Source organism: Aethalodelphis obliquidens, unplaced genomic scaffold (assembly GCF_003676395.1).
Source record: "Aethalodelphis obliquidens isolate GAN/ISIS:26980383/991018 unplaced genomic scaffold, ASM367639v1 scaffold14, whole genome shotgun sequence".
In the NCBI taxonomy this organism is placed as follows: Eukaryota; Metazoa; Chordata; class Mammalia; order Artiodactyla; family Delphinidae; genus Aethalodelphis; species Aethalodelphis obliquidens.
In genome coordinates this window covers 32078382-32101148 of record NW_020837958.1, presented here as the reverse complement: position 1 = coordinate 32101148, position 22767 = coordinate 32078382, and the positions used below count along the sequence as shown (strand labels likewise).

The following is a 22767-nucleotide window of genomic DNA, read 5'->3' as shown; positions in this document are numbered from 1 at the left end:
GCAGTGCCGGAGGTCATGCCTTTAGGGACCAACATTGACGCCCACAAGGGCAGTGAGCTTCATCTGAACCCACAAAGTACAGGAGGCTGAGGGGTTAGAGGCAGGGGTTTGGCATGGACTGGGGTACAAGAGGGGGCTTTTTCTCTTTGGGGGCAACTGTTGGTACCCTGGGGTCCCTGGGATCTTCCTGCCCTGCTCTGGTTGGTTCACCTGTTCATAAGCCACTGCATCTCTGTCAGCAGCTGGGTGCCGACACTTTGTGCAGGGCCAGTCTGCCTCGTCTGTCAGTCTTGTATCAGGTTGCTCTACGGAAGAGCTTTAAACCCAGAGACTGGCAGACTCAGATTCAAGTGTCAGCTCAGCCCCTAACTCTCTGTGTGGCCTTGGCCAAGATACTTGTTCTCACTGGGGCTCACTTTCTTTATCTGCCAGGCTATCAGCAAACAAGCGAAATCCCTGTGTTCTAGGCTAGAGCCCCTTAAATCCCTCCTGCCTTGGGGCAGGATTAGCCTCAGAGGCTTAGGAAGGGCCGAGCCCTCCAGTGGGAGCCTGGTGGCAACACTGTGGAAAGGCCAAGGCTTGACTTTAAGTATCTTAGGGGTTTGAAAATTGTTTTCTCACCCAGAGATTGATTCATTCTGCAATGGAAGGGTTCTCTTCTCCATTCCCCTTGCTTGCTTTGGGATAGAATTCCTGAAATGACCTTGGCTTTGGGGTGCCTTTCCTATCTCCCATTCTGTACTCCTAAGTAGGGTCCCTGCCCCATGCCCAGGCTTCACATTTTCCTACCACCAGCCCCTCTGGCCCTGTTTACTGAGATTTTCTCTCAGCTTTCCCCTAATTTTCCTTGCTTCTTACTTCTAACCTGCGACCTAATCTGCCCAGCTGGGGCAACCTTAGTGGCACAAACACATATCCCTACACATTGCATCCCCTTTCCTCTTAAGATGATATCCTCAGCGTTTTTCCATGTGGCTCCCTCGTTTTCAGCATGCTTCTTTAAGATGGCTGCATAACTATCAAGGGAATGCCCTCAATAAGACGTGAGCTTGTTATGGGGCATTTAGATTACTTCTAATTTTTGCTCTTTCAGCTCATGCTGCATTAAGCCGTCTTTGTGTATTACAGAATCATTTCATTAGTTTGGCATTTATCTAGCTAATGGCAATGGCCCAAGATTAGATGGAGAATCAGAATTTTTTTTTCCAAGAAGAATGAGGATATATTCAAATTTTACTTTAAATGCTAGGAAGGTCTTTGTCGTGTTTTCCATGAATGAAGAAGCAGGCTAACAGTAATGTGAAACTAGATGTAAGTGAAAGGCTGTGTATTTACAAGTAATACATGGCTTCTTTGTTCTTAAGTGTGGAGGTGAGCCCAGTACATTCTCTTAAGGAGTAATCTACCTGCTCAAATTGAGGAATTATGTGTCCCTATATCTTTGGCACTTTATTTAAAACAATAACAAAATAAAATAAACAATGATCTCTTCTTAAGGATGTTTTTAAGAAGTAGCCTAAAACAAAAAGTAAATAGGATTTTTGAGGGAAGAAAACATGTCTCCCTAAGACAGAGTGAGCCTGTCAGGAATACTCTTAGAAGTGGAAGCAGGTTGCAAACTTGCCAAAAGGTTGGCTTTTTCTTGGCCATTAGGAAATGGCTAGAATGAAACTGAGAAACAAATATGACTGACTTGGTCCCCTGTATTCTTTTTTTTTTTTTTTTTTGGCTGCATTGGGTCTTCGTTGCTGCACGTGGGCTTTCTCTAGTTGCGGTGAGCTGGGGCTACTCTTCGTTGCAGTGTGCAGTCTTCTCATTGTGGTGGCTTCTCTTGTTGTGGAGCACAGGCTCTAGGCATGCGGGCTTCAGTAGTTGTGGCTCGCGGGCTCTAGAGCACAGGCTCAGTAGTTGTGGCGCATGGGTTTAGTTGCTCCACGGCATGTGGGATCTTTCTGGACCAGGGCTCGAACCCATGTACCCTGCATTGGCAGGTGGATTCTTAACTACTGTGCCACCAGGGAAGTTCCCCCTGTATTCTTTTTAACCTGAAATCTGTGTTGGCTTTGGGGTGATGGGGGAGGCTTCCCCTGTCCTGCTGATCTGTTGTTGTTTTAGTCTCTGTAGATTGTTATGTAGACCCAGGCTTTAGGCTCTGCATTTCAGCTTAACCCAGCAAATGTTGACTGAGTCTTTACAGTGTATAAGGTTACAGGGGATAAAAATTTGGGGAAAAAAACCCAATGCACCACTGTTTCTGAGGAGTTCATGAACTGGGAGTGGGAAGGTAAGACACATCTAAAATTAATGATTATTCAAGCGAGATTAGGAAGAGGGCCCTGGGAGAAGTCCGCCCCACCCTGTTAGAGAAGGGAGGTATTCCATCTCATTGGACAGCTGGGGTGAGGGAATATAGAAAGGTGTTAAAGAGTGGTTGCTTTTGTCAGCACCTTAAGGCCTGGCTGAGATAGACATTCACAGGAAAAGTGAAAGGCCTGAGTAGAGGAAGCGGAGGTAGAAGGACATGGTGTATGTTTGGGGTTTGGCTGAAACAATGGGCTCATGTAATAGTGGTCATAGCTAGCACATTATGGAGTGTATCAGGTGCGAGGCATGGTTCTAAGACCTTTATCTATATTAGCTCATTTTATCCCTGCAGTGACCCAAGTGAGGTCTTCTATAATTGTCTCCATTTTACAGATGAAGAAATAGACATAAAACAATTTATTATCTGTCCAAGACCATAGTGCTGTACAGCTAAGATCAGACCCAGTTGGTCTGGCTCCAGAATATCTGCTTCTAACCACCAAGCTGTCCTGCCTCCAATATAGGGGAAGAACAGGCACTAGAACCAGAAAGGTGGGTAGACATCCTATCGTAGAGGCTTGGGGTACCAATGTTTAGAGGTGCAGAGGTGGAAGAGGGGGCCAGAGACAGAGATGAGAGGGATCGCAGTGGTGGGTATGGGGGAGTTTGTGAGAGCTGTGAGGGGCCACAGGAAGAAGGAGTTTCAAAAAGGGGGTTTGTCAACAAGGCCCAGCACTGCAGAGAGTTCCAGGAGGTGAGATCTGAGAGCAGGTCTGAGCCAGTGAAAGCTGAGAGGGCCTGGGAGAGGGGTTGGTCAGGCTGCAGACACAAAGGGCAATGGAAGGGTTCTGCAGGGTTCTGCAGGGTTCTGACTGAGGTGCTGCTCACTCCAGGATGCTGTGTATTTTGAAGATGGTGAAGCAGGTGCAGACATTGGCTATGATTGTCTGTGTCCTCTTGTCAGTAGAAAGACGAGAGCATGACAGAGAAGGGCAGGTGAGAGCTGGCACTGCTAATTTGGCAAACTCAGTGGCTTTTCTGCAGCCTAATGATTTCTGAAAGCTATTTGCTATGCTCAGGCACAAGTGTGACTGCCTCATCTGAATGCTGTAGCGATCACTGTTTTTCCTGGAAAATTGGGCCCATGTAGGCTCTGTGTGTCGTTTATTTGAGTTCCATTTTTATAGCCTTATTACCTTGTCCTCATGATGCAAGAGGCCTCTCTTTTCTGGAGCTTTGCTGTGAAAATTGTTTCTTAAAAGGCACAAAGTGATCTCTCATCATTGGGGTTGTGCTCTCTCCAGAGCAGTGCTTTTCTGCAGACTTTTCATCACCCCTGACACCAGTTGTCATGTTTTTCTGATCGTTTGCAATTTACTGAGAACTTTTAGGCTGCTCTTGAATTTCACTACCTAGGTATTTGCCACGATTTCTTCTAGAAGAGTTTGTGCATGTAAATAATCCATTCAGTTTCTTCCTCTCTGATAGGTGTCCCTACCAGTGACTTTGCCAGCACCTGACACCCAGTCTTGTCCTCTGGCCTTGAGTTGACAGTGCTGGTAATTAGCGTGTATGGAGCCTGAGCTGTTTCCAGGCACTATACTGAAAGATTTATGTTCATGATCTTAATTATTCCCAGTCCCTATAAAGAAGGCACTGTTACCCCCATTTTACAGTTGAAGGAAATGAGTCTTACAGAGGGAGAGTAACTTGCCCCAGGTCACACAGGTAGTAAATGGCAGAGTGGGCCTCCACTCCAAGGCCTTTCTGACCTTGGAGCCCATGTAGTCCATTCATTCATTCATTTATTCATTTATTCATTCATTCAGCAACACATGATTGTCTACAACATTCCAAGCACTGTTCTAGACCCAGGGGATACGACAAAAAAAAAGCAAAAATTCCTGCCTTCAGCTTACATTCAAATTTGGGGAGGTAGAGAAAAAAATAATAAATAAAATATACAGTACGCTATATGGTAATAAGGACTGTGGAGAAAAAGAAAGCAAGGCAGTCAGCTAAGAAGCGTTGGGAGCATTTTAAATAGAGCAATCAAAGAAGGCCTCATTGAGAAGGAGACCAAATTGTTAGGTTGAATAGCAAACAGCCCCCCAAATCTCAGCATATCAACCCAAGAGAACTTTTATTTCTCATATAGAAAAGTTCCAATGTGGCTGCTCCTGGTTAAGCAGGCATCCTTCCTGGTGGTTATTGAGGGACCCACACTTCTTCTATCTTGTGGCTCTGCCCTCTTCAAGGCCCTCAGATTCCTTTCCATTCAGCTGGAGGGTGAGGAAAAAGAGAGAGGACTTTGTGGGGAGGTTTTTGTGGGCCAGTCTGGAAGAAGCATGCATCCCTCCCACCCAGAACTCAGTCACACTCAGTGTACTCCTAACTGCAAGGAGGGCTGGGAAATGTAGTCCAGCCATGTGCTCACAAGGTAAAAAAAAAAAAGGGTTTTGGTGAACTCATAGTGTAGTGGTGAATGAGGGGAAGAAGTGAGTCGTGGGTTTAACTGGGATAGAGCATTAGGCATGGGAACAGCAAGTAAAGGTGGCTAAGGTGGCTGGAGTGGAGCGAGGAGAAGATGAGGACATGGTGGAAAGTGAAGGCAGGGAAGTGAAGGGGGCCAGGCCATTAAGGTCATTGTCAGGACTTGGTTGCATTGTGAGTGACTGATCTGAGTTGCATCATGAAAGGCTCACCCTGACTACTGTGTTGAGGGAGGACTCAGGGAGAGAAGTCGAGTCTGTTGCCGTTCGTTACCCAGTGAGTGGTGAGAGCAGCCAGGTCCCGAGTGGTGGTGATGGTGGAGGTGCGGAGAAGTGGTTGGATTTGAGATCTGTTCTGAAAGTGGAACAACAGGTTTTGCTGCGGGGTTGGTGGTGGTGTGTGACAGAAAGAAAGGAATCGGGATAGTTCTGAGATTCTTGGCTTTTGCTTAATGACTATTAGACTCACTTTCTACCCACAGAAGTAAAAAGGGGGAAAGTTTTTGAAAAAAGATATCTGGATGCCCTCTGGGCCCTGATGTATCTCGCGTAGCCTCTTCTCCTCCACAGTACTTTCTTTAGCACAGATGGGCAATTCTTTTCCACAACTGAGCTTTCAGACAGAGGGAGGACATCTGTAGCTCCTCCCAGCACAGAGCCTGGATGGAACAACTTTGGCAATGGTCTCACATCATTGCCTGGGATCTTTGGACTGAGTCTTGGGGCCCCTTGGACTGATGTGGAAGGGACCCAGTGTCCCCCTGGGTAACCAAGAGATACCTGCAGAGGCCACTTCCAATCCATGCTGTGTGTAATGTAAGAATATAAGTGTGTTTGGGAGTGGAAGCGGAAGCAGTTTTCCTGGTTCTTACTTGGCAATCATGACCTGCCAAGGCAGAAATGAGAGATGGAATTTTTTAGTAGATGGTGCTCCCATTAGGAGCATAAGGGGAAGAAAGTCTATCTTAAACAGAGCAGGGTACGAGCTGTGGCAGCAAATATTGCATGCCTACTAGGTGCTGGGCACTGGCTGGGTATTTGGGTTTCATTGGAGAGGGAAACAAATGTACTGTTCCTGCCCTCCTGACAGAGTAGACCCATGTGGCTAGATCATACAGTGATTTGCTGGAAGAAATTATATTTACACCTGAGTGTTTCTTTCATTTTCTTTTTTTTCTTTTCTTTTTCTTTTTTTAGTGATTGTGAATGGTACTGTATTTTTAATTTCAGTGTCCACATGTTCATTGCTAGTATACAGAAAAACAATTGAGTTTTTATTTTGTATCCTATATCCTAGATAAACTCACTAATTAGTTGCAGGCTTTATTTTTTTGTATATTCCACAGGATTTTCTATCTAGACAATCACATAATCTACAAATACAGATGATTTCTTCCTTTCCAATCTGTTTTATTTCCGTTTGTTGCCTCTTGTGCTGGCTCTTTGCTGAGTAAGAGTGGGCAGCATTGCCTATTCCTAATCCTGGGGGGCAGCATTCAGTCTTTCACCATTAAGTGTATGGTTAGCTGTAGATGAGTTTTGCACATGTCATTTGCACTTTGTTGTATGGGTGTGGGTGGGACCATGGGGTTTTCTGTGGTGTTTGGCTGATATAGGGCAGTTACTATCTAAAAGTTGTCTATCTTGCTCGAGGCAGCAAGCTTTTGTTGGAGCCTTTTTCGTCTGTGCTTGTTGGCATCTCCAGGTTCTTCCGTTCCAAGTGAGGCAAAAAGAAAATGCAGGCCACTCACCATGGTGTCCTTCCTCCAGGCCTGAGGCCCCTCACTGGTCTGCCTTCTTCACTCCGCCTTTCAGAGTCCTCTCTTGTTTGTCTTACATATCACGTGCAGGGGTTTTTGTTGTGCACAGCAGGTGGAATAGGGAAAGGTGTGTCTACCGCATCCTCCTGGAAGTGGAAGTGGTTGGGAGAAATTAGAGGATTGGGTTGAAGCCAGTGTGTGAAGGGCCTTCACGCCAGGGGTTTGACTCTGTAGGTGGCAGGAGGGATGTTGGAGGTTCAACTCTGCAGCAGTGTGGAGGGATGGGGAGGGGAGTGGCAGAGAGACCCGGAGGCTGGTGCCTGGGCCCAGGGAGGTGAGGATGCATTTCTGGACTGCGACAGCAGACGTGGGGCAGAAAGGAAGAAGGGAGAGTCCATGCGGGCCACAAGGAAGTCCGAGGACCAGGTGAGTCTGAGGTTTCTAGCTTGGGCAACTAGCTAGGAGATTGGGGAGCTAGGGGAGTGGTGTAAGTGTAACAGAGTAGGTATATTCTAGGCCTTTTAGAGCATGACCGGAAGATTGGACTAACTGTGCTTCCCTTCAGGGCCGGCTCCGCAGAGAAAGCCTGGCTGCTGTGTAAAACCCAAGGAGCACACATTCTGGGCAGAGGAAACATTGTGGGGAAAGGCACAGATACAGGAAACGTCATGGCGGGCCTGTTGGGACTCCAGCTAGCTGAGGCATAAGTGGGTAGTTCTTGGTTCCATAACTGGGAAGGGTGCTGTAGGAGTTCACAAAAGCAAGAGGTTCTGGAATGGGAGTTGATGCTGCTGGTGGTCTATCTGGCACCTTACATTCTTTGTGTGTTGACATCAGTCTTTCCTACTACAGACAGGCCACCCTCCCTGGGGGGCACCACTGCTGACAGCTCCCGCTTACCAATTCCAGTGAAGGGAGAACTCCTTTCTCTGCATCCATATATTGATCCTAGAGAAAGGCTATGGTTGGCCCAGCTTGGGCGATGTGCTTATCCTTTTTGACCTATCACTGTTGCAGGGAGTAGACTAATCTGAGCCGGATGGTTTACCCACCCCCATTAGATCAAGCCAGGCCTTTTTTTTTTTTTTTTTTTTGCCACACTGCATGGCTTGCAGGATCTCAGTTCCCCGACCAGGGATTGAACCCAGGCCATGGCAGTGAAAGCTCGGAATCCTAACCACTAGGCCACCAGGGGGCTCGCAAGCAAGGACTTTTAAGGAAGAAGGCAGAAGAAAAGCATCTACGGAAGATAGAAAAGAATATTTACTATGGTTCACTGTATAATATCTTCTGAAGAATTTATAGTATGGCAATGTAGGAACTCTTTGGAGAGTTTTAAAGCAGGGGACTTGATCAAATTTAGGTTTTCTTAAAATTATCACTGTGTAAAGTTGTAGTTGGAAATAAGTAAATGAGGAGAGCTGGGGAGACTGGTAGAGAGGCTGCTGCTGTAGTTCTGGGGAGAACAGATGAGACCTGAGCTAATTCAAGTCTTTGGATCCTTATGTCATTTGGACTTCACCCTCCAGCCACAGCGTCCAGGGGTTGAGGAGGGGGACAGAGTCTGGAGACAATTAGGCAAATAGGGCGTGGTGAACAGCTGGAGGGGGCAGGGGGTGCTTCAGGAGGACTCACCACCAGCACCAACTGTTCCCTGAGAGGCTAGCTTTCTCTTTGGAAACTAGTCATTAAGTGGTGGCAGACTTGACATATCTTTCTTATTGCTTCTTAAGAAATGTGGGTGTTACTGGCTTCTTGTGGTGTCCTAACTGGAAAAGGAAGCTGATTGATTCTACTTTTCTCCCTTTAAAAAGTTTCTTTTCTTTAAGGAATCAGATAATAGGAGGTGTGTCAGGACTGCCAGTCGAGAAATAGATGGTTGAGAGGAAGATGCAGGCCTGAAGGCCCTGCCTCCCCCATCGCTGCCCCAGGGCCTGCAGGTCTGCTCTGGAAACATTTATCCTTTTGGCATTGTCCTTGCTGGGAAGGCTTGCAAGAATTTTAAGCAAAGAAATGACATAATCTGATTTATGTTGTAACAGATTCCCTCCTGTATTGAGAATAGGCTATGGGTGGAAGTGGGAGTGACACCAAAAATAGAAGCAGGGAAAGCAGGGACACCAATTAGGAGGCTATTGCAATAATCTAGGCTGGTAATGGTGGAGGAGGTGAGAAATGGTCACATTGTGAATATATTTTGAAGGTAAAAACCAGAGGATTGGATAGAGAATAAGAGAGAAAGAGACGAGACAAGACGAGAATGACTCCGAATCTTTGGCCTGGGCAACTGGAAGACCATGGCCTTAAACTGAGATGGATAAGATTCTGGAGGAGCAGGTCTGGGGGAAGATCAGGGGTCTGTGTGAGACGTGTCAAGTTTGAGACATGGAACACATCTCACACAGACCTCCTGTCCACTTGACATCTTACCTGAAACAGGCAGTAGGATATATTAGCCAGGAGTCCAGAGGTGAGGTCTGCACTTGGAGAGAAATCTGGGCATCCTCAGCCTATAGGTAATATGAGACTAGGTGAGATCACCCAGGGGGTGATTGAAGGAATACAGAGAAGACAGGAGAACCAGGACTGAGCCCTGGGGCACTCTTACATTAAGAGGTGGGGAGATGAGGAAGAACCAGCAAAGGGAAAGAACAGCCAGTGAGGTAGATGGAAAACCCAGAGTGCTAGCCTGGAAGCCAAGTGAAGAGAGTGGTCAAACAAGAGGGCTTGATTCACTGGTAGCAAAAGCTGTAAGAGGAGGACTCAGACTCACCCTTTGGATCTAACAACATGGAGGAGAAGCTAAATGCGTGCTTTTGGACCCAAACTTAGCCTTTCAAATAAGTCATAGTTCCCGCCTTGAAGGAGAATACAGGTGTGCAAAAAAGGGTCATTTAAGATTGATTGAAACAAGTCTGAGAAAGATGTGAAGATAGTATCGTGGGAGCCCAGCAGAAACAGACAGTACTTCTGGCTTTTGTGGGGAGGGTTGAGGTCAGATTAATTCATGTCTTCATTCGTTCAATGATTCATTCATTCATTCCACAAAAACTTTTTGAGTGCCATGGACTGAGAGGAAGGGAGAAGGTTGAGTTGTTGTTTAAGGGGTATAAAGGTTCAGTTTTGCAGATGAAAAAAAAGTTCTGGAGATGACTGGTAGTAGTTGCACAACAGTGTGAATGTGTGTAATACCACTGAACTGCACACTTAAAAATGGCTAAGCTTGTAAATTTTGTTATGTGTGTTTTACCACCACATATGCACACACACACAAAATCAGAAAGGAAAAAAAAATCTTATTGAGCCCCACCATGACCTTGGTTGGGAATATGATGTTGAAGTGGAAGTCATTTCAGTAGAGGGAGATCATGTGGAGAGAAGGGGAGGAAGACATCCAGCTGGAAGGAATGCTGAGAGAAGGGTCTGGGCACCAGTCCTATCTGTCTAGATTGAAGCATCCGCTGGGGGAGATCACAGGAGCTGAGGCTGCAGACTCAGGCTGAGCCAGTTGCTGCAGGCCTGGCAGCCTGGCTGTGGAGTTGGGCTTGCCTTCTTGGGTTCTGGGAGCCTCTAAAGGTTTCTGCCCATGGGAGTGTCATTCCAGAGATGTGCATTTAGAAGCTTAATCTCATTAATCCTTCCTGTTAAACCCGTTGCCTATTAAAAGCAGTGGGATTGAAGCATGCATTTCTCTGATGAAAATTGCGGCCTAGCAGAATTTTAGATGCCTGGGCATGTGTTCATGAATTGAGTAGGTTATTTTTCCACCCATTTTACAAATATTTATTGAGGACTGTCTAAATGCCCGTAGTATTCTAGGCACTGGAGGTAAGGGAAGGGGTGAATTTCTCAGATCGCTTCTCTTGATAAGCCTACAGTCTAGGGACTCCATTCCCAAATAAGAAATTGTGCTACATTGTACCGCATGTTACCATAAATGTCTCACCGAGGTTCCATGGGAGCCGAGAGGAGGGTGCCTGGCCTGTCAGGGACACTGGGATGGCTTCCAGGGAAAGGCTGTCCAGTGGATTTGAAGGATGAGCAGTATTTTCTAGGCAGAGAAGCAGAAATAGACATCCTGGGAGGACAGTAAATCAAAACTTATTGGGGTTGTAAATTTAAAGAAAACATGTAAATATTCTCTTTTAAAGTTAAACTCTTATTTCATTGGCTTTTAGGTGGTGCTGGCTAGAGTGCATGCTTTTGGACCCAAGCTTAACTTTTCAAATGTGGAATGCTAGGCCTTCATTGGTAAGTTTGTTTGATGCCTTCTTACCAAATTATGCTGTCAAGGATTGGTATTTGGAATGAAGGGCAAGGTAGTTATCATTGGTGCTGCTCTGTGAAGGGTACCAAGCCTGGACCCTAGAGAAGCCTACAGTATAGGTGGAAAAGATCCACAGGAGAAGTGGATCCCACTGTAGGTTTCTGCAGTAGGTGCAGAGGGAGAAGCCAGAGGAGAAACACCCAGGGGTGCAGGGGATGGACGCAGCTGGCCTCACAGAGAGGTGCGGCTTTGGCTGCATTTTGAAGGATGGACAAGTCCGGGGGGGAGTGAAATAAGCTTTTCAGGCTTGAGAAGGTGGGTGTAAGATGTAAAGAAAGTGGGCTCAGCGGAAGACCCACAGGAACAAAAACTTCATCCAAAGGAGTGGTGAGTAAGAACTTCTTCAGGATCTGCTGGTGGTTGATTATTCTATTCTAGACCAGGGTCAGCAAATTTTTCCTGTAAAGGATCAGATGGTAAATATTTTTGGCTTCCTAGGCCATATGGTTTCTGTCATAGCTACTCAACTCTGCCATTATAGTGGGAAAGCAGCCATAGTTAATATGTATATGACGGTGTGGCTGTGTTCCAAAAAAGCTTTATTTACAGAAACAGGTCGTGGGCCGGATTTGGCCTGTGGGCTATAGTTTGCCCACTCCTTTTCTAGACCCTGAATGCTGTGCTGGGCTAAGGCACTTGGACTTTGTCCTGAAGGCAGTGGGAAGCCATTGAAGTTATTTGAGGCAAAGAAGTGAAATGGCCGAAGTAACAAGTTAGGAGCATTCATCTGATAGCTGGACAAGAAGCATGGGTCCTGTTCCAAGGCAGCAGTAGCAATCTAGGTGTGAGGTCATGTGGTTAACAGTGCTTAAAATGGAGAAAAGGTCCAATAGGAGAGATATTGCAAAGGAAGAATGGTAGGATTTATGGCCTTCTTAGACTTTAAAGACAGGAGCCAAAGAAGATGAAAGTTTAAACTTGATAGTTCACAATGGTAACATTGACAGAAATGTGGCTGTTGGGGATGGAGAAGGGTAGTTGATGCGTCCAGTTTTTGATACACTGAATTTGAGATGGTACTGATTCATCCACAGGATATGTCTAGTAGGCAATTAGAAATTCAGGGCTGGGGACTTCCCTGGCAGTCCAGTGGTTAAGACTTCACCTTCCAATGCAGCGGGTGCGGGTTTGATCCCTGCTTGAGGAGCTAAGATCCCACATGCCTTGTCGCCAAAATACCAAAACATAAAACAGAAGCATTATTGTAACAAATTCAATAAAGACTTTAAAAATTGTCCACATCGGGACTTCCCTGGTGGCACTGTAGTGAGAAGAAGAACCTGCCTGCCAGTGCTGGGGACACGGGTTTGATCCCTGGTCCAGGAAGATCCCACATGCCGCGGAGCAATTAAGCCCGTGTGCCACAACTACTGAGCCTGCACTCTAGTGCCCACGAGCCACAACTACTGAGCCCGTGAGCCACAACTACTGAAGCTCACGTGCCTAGAGCCCGTGCTCTGCAACAAGAGAAGCCACTGTGATGAGTAGTCCCCACTCACCACAACTAGAGAAAGCCCATGCGCAGCAACGAAGACCCAGCGCAGCCAAAAATAAATAAATAAATTTATTTATTTATTTTAAAAAATGGTCCACATCAAAAAAAATCTTTTAAAAAAAAAAAAAGAAACGCAGGGCTGAAGCCAGGGCTGGGAAGGGTAGGTCTAGAGGTGTAGAACAGAAACCATAGGATTAATAAGTTCTCCCCGTGATGAGCAGAGGGCTGAAGGAGAGAGTCCCAGGAAGGGAAGAGGATGGGACAGCAGAGACCACAGAGAAGGGACCTGAGGGAAGGCTGCCGAATTGGTGACAAGGTGGCTACCGCTGGCCTTGAGAATGAGATGTGGGGAGGGGGGAAGGGAGGAGGAAGCCAGGTTGCACAGGGTCCATCATAAATGACGGGTAAAGAATCAGCTACGTTAGTAAAAGTGACCACTTACGGAGAGTTTGGATGGTAAAAGAACGGAGACACAAAGATTTCAGCGTCTGCATGCCAAAATAACCCTTTCTTTAGCTTTGAGGCAAGCAAAGCAAGCCACGACCAGTTCTCTTGTCCGTCTCTGGAGCCAAGTGTGTTTGGGAGTTTGTGTGTACCTTGGGCTTGTGATTGCGTTCTTATGCTTTCTTTGAGGTGTGGTGTTCTGAGCTCTGTCATAACTTGCACCAACGGAATCTAGCCCATGTTTGGACCCTTGCCATGAGACAAGATGTGATCTGTTGGGGAAATAGTTGCATTTGCCTGAGTTGGAGGAGAAAATAGGGTAGAGCAAGAAACGGAAATTAAACTCCTTACTGCAGAGTCTGCCCAAGTATGGGAATTTGCGATAATTCCTCAAGTCGCTCAACTAGATAGCAATTTATGTGCCAAGCATTTCGAGTGTATGTTCCTTGGTTTGAATTCTGAGTAGTCTTTGGGTCGGTTTTTGCAAATATAGCAGTTAGAGATGGAGTCATAAAAGCAACAGGTGGAACTGGTTTGGAGCCTCCATTTAGTGAAGTCTCACTATATCCCAAGCATAGTGCCGAGTACTCTGTAGGTATCATTTTATTTCATCTTTGCAACCACCTGTGAAAGAGGAATTAGTGTTCCCACTTCAGCAATAAGGAAATTAAATCACAAGAGGTTGCCTGAGGTTACAAGGGATTTGAACCCAGACCTATCTGACCCCCTTAGTTTAGGCCACTTTCTGTTTTCTCCCACCTGGGTGTGGAATTTCTCCTCTAACTTACATAGAAGGACTGGAGACAGAATGAGTTCTTAAGGTTAACTATTCAGAGGCTGTGGTGGGTATTTCTGCTCCTTAGGAGTCTGTTAAAAGTGTGGAAGCAGTATGGGATCCTTGGGGGAGACTAAGGCCAAACTTCAAACACTAACTGTTTCCCCTGCTGAAATTTTCATTTAGTTGCAGAAGGTGGCAGGTTTGGGCTTGGAAAGGAAATCTCACTAGAAGGCATGACAGTCAGATTCCAGTCCTAGCTCTAAGGCAGTTATAATCTACTTTTTGTTTAAATACTTGCATCTCTCTCTGCTCACCTCCAACTTCAAGGTCCGAGGCCAGGGTCCTGCGTTGACTTGTTTCCCACCGTACCCCCAGCATCCAGCCTGGTATCAGGCGTGTAGCATGTGCTGATTGAATATTTGTTGTTTCTAGTGAGCCAGGCAACTTGGAGCAAGGAGCTTCACCTCTGTGTGCCAGGCACGGCCGTCGGCACTGCAGTTTTGCAGGTGACACAGGACAGGTTCTGTCCTCGTGAGGCAGATGAGCCAGCAGGGGAGACAGACAGAATAGACAGGTGAGATGTGCAGTCTGAGGTCAGGCAGGCAGGATAATCCTCTGAAAAAAGTCATAATAATGCACTTTGGGGTGACTGCACATATGTCGTCTAAGCTGTCCACTCTGTTTTAATTCTTTTGCTTGGCTGTGGTTGCTAACACCCAGCTAACTGCTCCCCGCAGCGAGAGCTCCCTCCTGGGGCCAGAGCAGCCTCCTACCTCTGGCAGGGCTGAGCGCTCCCCTCCTGGCCCCTCTCCTCTGCTCACCCTCCTGTCTGGCCTGCCACCCCCTGGTTCTCCTCCAACTCCGTAGACCTCGACTCCGCAGCTTGCTGTGCTGGTTCTCTTTTCTCTACCTTTAGCTTAATAAGGTTTTGCTTGATCCCTTTCTGGTCAGTCCCAGTATTCTTCCCCGGTGAGCTCATCCACTGTTCACCTCTCTCCTGAAGTCACCCAGATCTGCAGATCCAGCCCAGAACCTCTGCCCAGCCCTCCTTCCTAGCTCCTATCCTGTGGGCACCTCCAACTCAGCCCTCGCCTGGTACCCAGTGTGTCTGTCTCCCTGTGGTGCCTGCCTGGGGTGGGACTGCACCCCCTCAGTCATGTCGACTGCAGGAGTCACCCTTGGCTTTGTCCTTTCCCTCAACTGTCGTCTTCCATTGGCTACCTTTTCTGGAAGAGCCCGTGTTCTAATTTGTCACTCCCTGCCCACCCCTTCGTTTAGGACTCCTCATTTGGATTGTTTCAGCAGCCTCTTGGTTGGTCTCCCCGGGCACACTTTTGTTCTCCTTCAGTCCACCTCCACTTCCTAGCAGCATGATGTTTCTAACTCACACATCTATCATGGCTTTCTCCTGCTTAAAATTCTCCAGGGGCTCCTCATTGCTTATAGAATAGAACTTAAACCCCCACAGCGGGCCTGCAGTCTTTTCATAACTGGCCTTTGGCCACCTTCCCTATTTCACTTTTTCCCTAACCCATATTTCTCACATCAGCCCGGCCTCTCAACAGCCATCACTTCCTGGTGCCTTTGCCAGAACTGGGCCCTTTCCTGGGAATGACCCACACCCCCTGCTCCCCATTTCGCTAACTCGGGTCAAGTTTCTGATTTTCTGGACACCTTCCTTCCCCACCCTGCACTTCTCTGTGACCTGGAGGTGACCTTCCTCCTGGCTTCCAGAACACCCTGCATCTCTCTCTCTCCCAAAACATTTATTGGTGTAACTGTTGATTTACTATCTGTTATGCTCAGTAAACTGAGCTCCTTAAGGGTGGGGAACACACACACACACACACACACGCGCGCGCGCACGTCTCTGGGTTCTCGGTGCCAGCACTATGTACCTGGTTCAGGAAGTTTGTTGAAAGAGTGAGGATAGCAAAGTCTGTTTGTGCAGCCAGACAACAGATTTATAACGTGATCAAATGTATTTGAAACTGGAGGTTCATTGGCTATTGAGTTGGGTGGGGCCTCCTTGCTTCTCAGTTTTGATGGCAGGATAGGTTGTTGTGGGCCTGGGTTTGTGGTTGCCTATTGCATCTCTCAGCCTACTGAGGCCTCGGGAATATATCTTCTCTATATTCTTTGCCCCTGACTTTTTTATTTTTAACTCCCGTTGTTGATGGGATAGTAAAGCAATGCGAAGTGAAAAATAGTCCATCAAGGAATGCTGAGGAGTGAGGTCCACCCAGCTTCCTGGATGAATCCCAAGTTTCCTAAATTAGCCAAAATAATGATTCTTGCTAACCACTGACAACTTCTCCCTTTCACATTCAAGCTGAGAGTGCTTTTCTGGCTGGGGGATGAGGATAGCTGGTGGTCCTTTGTGGAGGTGCCCGACGGCATCTTTATCTTCATTTGGAACCTTGTAAAGTCCTCAGTGAATACTGAGGAGTAGCAAATAGGAAGAGGCTCTGAGCACAGGGATGCCAGGTCTGTGTCTGTATTTACCATGGGAGCTGCTGTGATGCACCTAGGTGCTAGGCTGGTACCTTCTCATGTTTTCATGTGGGGCTTTCAGTTTGATGCTGTTGCCTCTCCTTCACTTCCTGGTTCTGCCACAGAACTGGGAGATTGTGCGGAGAATGCAGGTTTTCTTTGGGGGTTCACAGTAATCTGGGAAGGCCTCCTTGAAGCAGGAGCCATTTTCAACACAGACGTGTCCTACTGACCAGGGTGCTCCAGCAGGCACTTGGGGCTGCTTTTCTTGCCTGGAAATACTGATGATGCTGCTGCTTTCCCTTTCAGGGACTTTCCAGAAGCTCTTCCCTCAGCATGGAATGCATTTTCCTTCTGCTTTGCCTGGTTCATGCCCATTCAGCCTTCAGATATCAGCTGATTTGCTTCTTCTCGGGAAGCCTTCCCTGACCTTGATAAGAAACCTAGGTCTTATCATCACCATTACTGTTATCACTTTATACTGCTTATTGATTGCCCACAATGGAGCAGACATTGTCCAAGTGCTTGGTGGGTAACCACTTAGTATTAGGGCCTCAGTAGGTGTCGGCTGAGGTCAGGGTTATCATTATTACCCCAAAGATACCTTTCAAGGAAACTGAGGCCCAGATCAGTTGTGGGCATGTGAGCAGGGTTTGTCCCCAGGTGCCTGACTGGGTCTGTGCTTCTGCCCATTCTTCTCTACTCTGCAGGCCCCTCTGCCAGGCCTTCAGCAGCCCATCCTCCCACTCATTTCAGCACTCACCCCAGAGGCCATTTTACGTTTGTTTGTGTGGTTATAGATGAATGAATGTTCATTCTCCCACTGGGCAGCCTGGTAAGCCCCAGGACGGCAGGAGCCTGACCTCTAGGCAGGCACTCAGGGCAGAGTTGACCGACAGCCTGCCTGCCTAGACAGCCGCTCACCCGCTGGATCTCCTTGCCCCTTGCATCACAAGAGTCTGGGCTGTGAACATGAACTCCCTGGGGGGTCCCCACAATTTAGCCTGCACCCTCCCCTCCTGTTTCCGTGTCAGAGCTAGTGGCGCTAAGGAAGCATCTGTCCCTGGCTGGGTCTGTCCCTTTGCCTTTCCTCCACCTGTGAACCCATCCTCATCCTTGTATAAAGAAGTCGACCCCTTTCTTTCCCCAGGACAGAGCCCTCACCCGTCCTCTGCTCCTTTGGACCTGCACATGCTCGGGATGGCTCTGACCACAATGGGCCATCCTGACCTGTGTTCCTGTCCTCCTTGTCCTTCTGCAGCTGCTCGGGACCATCCCTGGTGTGACCTCTGTGACCGGGCAGTGTCTTGTATAGTCAGGGCTGAGGGGGCCACAGAGGGGGTAAGAGGACCGAAGTTACTACCCTAAGAGCAGTTGCACCATGATTCTGAGTGTGTGGGGTGTACCTGTGCTGGTGAGTATGTATGGGGCGGGGGTGTGTTTCTTGCTCGATGCTTTTACTTGCATAATTTATCCTCGTGCACATTAGAGACCATGCCTCCTTCTCTCAGGGGTCTAATGTAGGGCTCTGAATAATAGATATTTCAGAGCTGTTGGCTAAACAGATCTTTCCTCCTCTCTCTAGCTGAAGGCGCCTCCCCTTTTCCCCATCCCCACTTTGGTACCTCTCCGACCATGTCATAGGGTTGTTGTGACTATCAGGACCCCCTTCCCAGACCCCATTCAGACAGCAGTGATGTGAAAGCCCCATCTAGACCTTGGCAGGCTGGCAGGGCGCCAGGCTACATTGCCCAAGCTGGCAGCAGGGAGGCCCGGTCCCCCAGGGGCACCTCACCAGGCCTCCGGGGCCCGGCTGGCTGAGCTCTGAGAGATTCACACTGGTTTTGAGTGGGAAAAATAAAAATTAAAAATGGTTTCTGACCAAGTGGGGAAAGTGGGCATGGGCAGGGGCAGGGTGGGGAGCAGGAGGACGCTAGCCATGGCTTCCGACTTCCTTACATCTTTTTTTTCTTTTTTTTTTTTTGCGGTACGTGGGCCTCTCACTGTTGCGGCCTCTCCCGCTGCGGAGCACAGGCTCCGGACGCGCAGGCTCCGGACGCGCAGGCTCAGCGGCCATGGCTCACGGGCCCAGCCGCTCTGCGGCATGTGGGATCTTCCCGGACCGGGGCACGAACCCGTGTCCCCTGCATCGGCAGGCGGACTCTCAACCACTGCGCCACGAGGGAAGCCCCTGGCTTCCTTACATTTGCTGGAAACAAACTGAGATCACCCTACAGCCTCTGGGACACCCGGCACAATGGTCTCAGGCCCTGGAAGCAGACCTGCTTTACAGTGTCGGCTCTGCACCTACTAGTGGTGGGGCTTAAGACAGATGACCCACGCTCTCTAAGCCTCAGTTTTCTCACCTGTATAACAGGATGATGATCATAGTAAGCACCTCTGTGAGGTCCTTGTGAGGGTGAAATGAAAACATGCTTAGCACTGTACACGGTGTGTAGAAAATGCCAAATATTTGTTATCATTTTACTGTTGTTTTTGAAAAGTAGCATTGTCAATAATTGTAAGAAGACTTTGGACAGCATACAAAGTCTAAAATGCACAGGTAAAGGCTGTGAGCAGTAAATGAGATGGGTGTGTGGGAAAAGCACTTTGTGAATTGCAAATTGTGTGCAGATATTATTATTAGCACAAATAACTCTTTTATTGCTTTGGCTTTGAAAAAAATGACAGAGCACAATTTTATGATGTTGAGTCTAAGTTCTTTACTGGTTTTGGTTTTTGTTGTGGAGGGAGATTTGTCAGACAGGCCTTAATTGGAATCTTGACCAGAGGCTGTGTGACCCACATTGGTGATCCCAGGTGCCCAATGTCTGACGAGCCCCTGGCACAGAGGATCAGTTCTGTGGCTGCTCATATTATTTTAAATTTTTTATGATAAACTTTTAATACATAGTGGTATAGTAACTTCTCGTAAGTCCATTGACAGTAAATTGTGGGCATTTGCTTAGGACAAATTCCTGAGAATTTGCTCAAGAAATTCTCACTCTCAGAGTTTTGTACCTAATATAGCTGAAGAAATGTAAGCAATTTATTCAGCATTTGATGTAGACAAATACCACTGCTTTCTCAAGTATGTTAGAAATATTTTCTTAACATCAACTGCTTGCCTTTCTTGTGTTTATCTCCATCCCATACCATTTCATTGTCTCCTCCCATCCTTCCAAAAATGAAATCAAACAAAAATTTAAAATGTAGGTACTTTTAGACAGAGGTTGAAAATTCTCTACTTATTGGCTGCATCTGGCCTGCAGATGTATTTTGTTAAGTGCTCACAATGTTTTAAAACCTTTAAGTTAGTGGGTAACATTTAAAAGTTGGTAGATATTATCTAGAAATCTGGATTTACAAAAATCCGAAAGTCTAGCAGCGCTGGACCCTCATGGCGGTGATGAAGTATGGTGGGCCCTCTTATGGGGACTTGTTTCTCCAGTTGCCCGGCCCTGCCCAAGCCCTGCTCCTGTACATGGCCTGTAGGTAACTGAGTTTGTAATCTGTGCTAAATGTAACCAACATTTCTTAGACACTGTGCATCAGTTTAGAATTATTTTTACCGGCAACGTTGACCATAGAGAAGATTATTTCACTTGCTAAGTTTTCATTTTTATAAGCCAAGTAGCTAGTGTTTTATTTAGGCTCTTTTGGGTTTAGTAGAATCACCTTCTCTCCTCCCTGTGAATTTTCCTCATTAATAATTTTGAAAGTCTTCAGCCAGACTTATAAGTCAGTGTAAAATGTTGGATAAGGCAGGAGATACATTTTGATTGCTTCTATTTAAGGGAGGTTGAACACAAGTGACCTGCTTTAATTCAGTAATTTATGATGTAAATTTGAACAATTGAAGATAGTTAGTCGTTTTTAGCCATCTCATTGAAATAGTTGTAATTGGCAGAATCCTTATTGAAAGAGGAGTTTGGGATTCTTAACACTGGAGACCATCCCCATTTGTAGGCTTTCCTCAGGCAAGCCCATACCCCCTTCCAGCCTGTGAGCACGCACAGAAATGGGGGCATATGCAGGAGGGGGGCGGTGCTGAGCCCCACAGTGTTTACTTTAGGGGAGTCCTTGAAAGCAATTTTTTAAATTACTATTATCCTATGAGCTTTAAAAAATTTTTTGCCATCATGAAAGAGTATACACTTGTAATAAATTTAGACAGCCCTGAAGAAGTGCATTAACATAAAGGAAGAAGGTCTTCTGTGACACCCGCCTCCCCACTCCCAACCTTCCCCTGAGATTGGCACTTCTTGGTGGGTATAGTCCTGGACTTTTTCATTTGCTTGTATCCCCTTAACTCCTACCTCCTTTGCCCTCATGCCCAACATACACATTTTTACTTTTGTAGAAATAGACTCTCTCTATGCCTATAGTTCTGCAGTTTTCCTTTTTTTTTTAAGCTGTCAATTGTTATGGTTTTCTTTTCAAGTCCATATGTACAGATAAATGTACCTTATTATGTGTAACAGTTGTACTCCATGGTATGGGTGCATTTTAAGCTTATTTAATCATCCCTGTATTGGTAGACACCCAGGTTGTTGCCGATTTTTGCCATTGCAACCATTGCTGCTGGGGAAATTGTTACACCGACCTGTGAACTTCTGCATGAAATTTTTCTGCTCATAGACACCTGAAAGTGGGACTTTTGGCCTAAGTAGTTTGCCATCTAAAATTTGAATCAATATTGCCTAATCGCCCTCCAAAAAGGCTGTACCAGTTCATGCTCCTTTTAAGAGTATCCAATTATGGCTCCAATAATCTAGTTTTTTGCTTAACCATGCATGAGAAAAGTAAACTTTAAAAACTCACAAATATCCATCAAAATGACACATTTGTCTTAGAAAAGCATTCAAAATATATAGCTATAGATTTAATTAAATGATTTTCATACCTAGTGATGGTTATCATCCTGCAAGGTGACAAAAATGTTCCCCAACTGTTGTTACCAATTTAATTATTAAATACTTATGTGAGGATTTCAGTTGTGCCAGGGAGCCTTTGGAAGAATAACAGCCAAATCACGGCTTCCTTTCCCACTGGTCCGCCAGGGCTGCCTTGTCTTTCCTTCCAAGGGCTGAGCCCTCAGGACGGAGGTCGGATCAGCATTTAAATGGGAGTGCCAGGCCTTGGGGAGAGGGAGACAGCAGTGATGTGGTGAAGTACCCGAGGATTCCCAGCATCCCCTCCTTACATATGAAGCCATTTTACATTGACAGGTTCTTCCCACATGTGTTTTCTCATAGCATCCATATGACCTCCCTGGGAAGCAGGCACTCCCCTCTCCCCTCATTTATATCTGGAAACACTTAGGGTCAAAGGTCTGACTTAGTGAGTGTCACACAAATGGTCAGGGTCAGTGCACTGGACCCAGTGTTCTGACTCCAGATATGGCGGAGTCAGAGCCCTGTGAGGCTGAGTGGTAGTTTTTTGCCTATAGGACACCGTAGACGTTTCCTTTACTGAACTGGGGGCGGAGAAAGGAAAGGGAAGTGATATTCCCAGACTTCCTGCGTTCATTTTTTGTCCACAGCTTTCTCCTAGCAGTGCTAACATTTACAGTCATGTTCTCGAATATTTCCTTAGCCTTTGGGAGGGATCTGTGAATTCTTGACCAGGGGCCTTAACTGATCACAGGTGGTTGAGAACTGCTGACTATATCTCCTCCTTAAAAAGGACAGGTCTCAGGAGATGGTCAGCTTACTGCCTACTAACTGTGTGTAAAATTTTGAATTTCGTCTTCTCCAGAGACCTCTTTTCTGCCTCTCTGACCTTGTGTCTGGCTCTTGCTAACAGGTTACCCTGTATTGGCCAAAGCTCCTTAGCAGTAACCTCACTTGTGAGCCTGCAGGTAAATTTGATGCCCGGACCACTTATCCTTCCAGGATGCCGTCAGCTTCATTAGATCCAAGCAGGGGTCTGGTCTAGTGAAAACAGGGATCTGGAGTCAGGTAGAGCGGGTTCAAATCCCGGCCCCCTCGCTTTTACTACTAGCAGTGTGAACCTCTCACTGTTGACCTTATGTCTCTGAGCCTCAGTATCCTTTTCTACAAAATAGTGATAATGATTCTCTCATACAGGCATTTTGAGAAATACGTGAATGAAGATTTGAAAGGTGCCTCTCAGATGTTCAGTGCAGAATAGACACTTTATAAATGTGAGTCCTCTCTCATTTTCCTCTATAGGAAGAAGGTTCTCCTCTGGGGATGCTCCAAACTGGTAGCTGCTGGCTGGGGATCCTGGGATCAGGGCAAGGCCTTTAAGAAATAAATGACAGGGTGTGGGCACAGTGTTCCAAGGACCTGGCCTTCGAGTCAGAGACTGTCGTTCCAGCTTCATCCTGCTGGTGACTCCCCGGTAACAGTGGGTAAACCTCATCCCCACTCCAGAGCTGCATTTCCTCAGTGTGACCTGGGGCTCAGGTGCTCCCTAACCATCCTGCTCGCTGCCGTAGGAGCTCCTGTGATGGAGCAGGACTTTGGAGTGTACTGGAAGGGATGCAGGCCTTGGTCTCAGGAAGACCTGAGTGTGACTGGCTCCCGTACCTCCCAGGTCTGTGACCTTGGGCACATCCACTAACCTCTCTGACACTTGTTGTCTGCATCTGTAAAGCAAGGCAAGTAGGACCCACTTCCAGGCTCACTGTCTGGACAACGGGAGTC

General features: G+C 46.9%; 1 protein-coding gene across 11 annotated transcripts in view; it reads left to right on the top strand.

Moving 5' to 3' along the window:
- The window catches only part of BMAL1 (basic helix-loop-helix ARNT like 1), a 104420-nt gene that overhangs the window by 20052 nt on the left and 61601 nt on the right, over positions 1-22767 (top strand). For 3 of the 11 annotated variants that reach the window (XM_027115319.1, XM_027115325.1, XM_027115322.1), the window contains exons 1-2: positions 1948-6982; positions 10735-10807. The exons of 1 other annotated variant lie outside the window; for it this stretch is intronic. The gene's annotated coding sequence lies outside the window, so the exon portion shown is untranslated. Of the gene's footprint in view, positions 1-1945; positions 6983-10734; positions 10808-22185; positions 22263-22767 lie in introns of those variants that run through there. 7 more of the 11 variants (XM_027115314.1, XM_027115323.1, XM_027115315.1 and 4 more) reach the window with 5 other exon arrangements.